We start from the raw sequence: 2,089 nt of genomic DNA, 5'->3' as shown, positions 1-2,089 counted from the left end.
TGAACAGGCTGGTTGTCTTCCCTTCTCCAGGGCACGGTCATTGGTGCATGGCCACACATCCGTTTCCACTGGGGGAACAAGGGGAGGGTTTACACTATGCATTTTCTAACAAAATGCACGAGGTCCTTTCTCCCCGTCACCCGAGGAGCTCTGGGTCCGAGAACTGGTTGAGGAGCCGTGATTTCTTGTATGATGATTGAAGTTAAGACTTGTATTGGGTAGGCCTAGGGCTTTTCCCTTTATCCAGACCAAATGGGACTTCCGAAGGCTGGTCGTTTGTGCCAGCCCTGGGGATACCACCATCTGCTAGTCCACACTGGCACTCCTGTGGGTCCAGCCATTTGAGTACACGTGGGTTGTGCTGCCCACCACCTGGCACCATTGGAGTCAAGGAGCCCCGGCTGATGGCCAACAGAGAATAACTTAGAACTTTTCAAAGATGCCTTAGGTGAGATCAGGTTTGACGCTGCTGACTCTGGAATTGAAAAATCAAAATTCCCTCCGAAGACAAAGCTGCCCATGGGAGAAGCTGCTGGGAATAGCATGTAAGCTGTAAGGGTTAGGGTCGTGGCAGAGGGGAGTCTGAGAGGCAGGTCTCAGAAGGCTTGAGCCAGCGCTGTTACTATTGGCCCTGACCAGCCCGTCTTCCTCTTCAGAAGCGTGAGGGAGCTTATTTCACTTCCAGTCGAGCCGCAGGTAAGGATCATGGTCCAATCTCCTTTAGACATATTACAGCAAAAAAGAAAATGGAAGTGCACAGCGTTGTCCCTGCAGGCAGCGGAGGCACGTCAGAGACACCCACGGACCATGCAGACTGGAACTTCGTTTTTCACAGTCAGCTAAAAGAGATTAAGCAAGTAGTAGCTGCTGTGAAAGAATAATATAAATCAGAATTTTTAGAAATCCAGAAATACGCTAGGCACGGTAACTCGCACATGTAATCCCAGCACTTTTGGAGGCCGAGGTGGGTGGATTGCCTGAGGTCAGGAGTTTAAGACCAGGCTGGCCAACATGGTAAAACCCTGTGTCTACTAAAAATACAAAAATTAGCCGGGCGTGGTGGTGGGTGCCTGTAATCCCAGCTACTCGGGAGGCTGAGGCAGGAGAGTTGCTTGAACTCGGGAGGCAGAGGTTGCAGTGAGCCAAGATTGTGCCATTGCACTCTAGCCTGGTTGACAGAGCAAGACTCTGTCTCAAAAAAAAAAAAAAAAAAAAAAAAAAAGAAATGTCTTCTTTAGGGACCGAGAGAGCCCATAAGACTCTTCCTGCTAATTCCTCTACCCCTACATTTTGCTCGGCTGTCTCAGTTCATCTCAGCTCCAGGTAAGGTCTAATCCTTCTCCTGTTACCTGGACCTTCAGGTTTCCCAGTGAGGATGTGTGTTTGGGGCCAGCGTCCCCCCTCACCCTCTCTGGGCCCTCAGCCATTTTTTGGCTGTCTCACGGAGCCTGCAGGGCAAGCCGCTTCCTTCAGAGGGTCTGTGGATTCTCCTGGCTTTCCTGGTATGTCCCTGTGGATTCTCCTGGCTTTCCCGGTATGTCCCTGTGGTATTTCTTGAAACAAAAGTTTGCAGTGTGAGTCTTCACTTGCTGCTCTGTTCGTCGGAGTGGGAGCTGCAGGTTAGACCCGCCTCTGTCTGCCATTTTTCCCTGTGTCTCTATCAGAATTTGAACACAGGAAGGGGCAAGACTAAGGAACAGGAAAACAGGCATTAAAAACATCTGAACTGGGGAACAGAGAAAAGTAAAAATGGATGAAACAGAAAAGAGCATAAGAAAGTGGACAACAGTGGAAACACCTAACGTGTAACTGGAGTGTTAGAGGAGGTGAGAGAGCGTGGCATCACGGAAGAGTTGTCTGAAGAGAAGATGGCAGAAAGACCTTAACATGGGTAGAAGACACCGGCCTGCCACTGAGGTGTGCCACCCAACTGCACATGCTGGAGCCAGGCCCGGAGCCACAGGGGGACCTCAGTGAGCGGGCCCCCGAGCCACAGCTCTGTGGATCTCCTGACTACCCCCAACTCTGACCCTCGGCCTGTGGTGCGTTTGAATCTTTAGGGTGTAATCAGAGCTAGTATGCAGTAAGC

At 50.8% G+C, this 2,089-nt stretch overlaps 1 protein-coding gene across 2 annotated transcripts in view; it reads left to right on the top strand.

Annotated features, from left to right (window-relative positions):
• The window catches only part of CYFIP1 (cytoplasmic FMR1 interacting protein 1), a 92,740-nt gene that overhangs the window by 52,072 nt on the left and 38,579 nt on the right, over nucleotides 1-2,089 (top strand). The gene's annotated exons all lie outside the window — the stretch shown is intronic.

Source organism: Mandrillus leucophaeus, unplaced genomic scaffold (assembly GCF_000951045.1).
Source record: "Mandrillus leucophaeus isolate KB7577 unplaced genomic scaffold, Mleu.le_1.0 Scaffold227, whole genome shotgun sequence".
In the NCBI taxonomy this organism is placed as follows: Eukaryota; Metazoa; Chordata; class Mammalia; order Primates; family Cercopithecidae; genus Mandrillus; species Mandrillus leucophaeus.
Note: the sequence above shows the minus strand (reverse complement) of the source record. Positions and strands in the feature narration are given on the sequence as shown.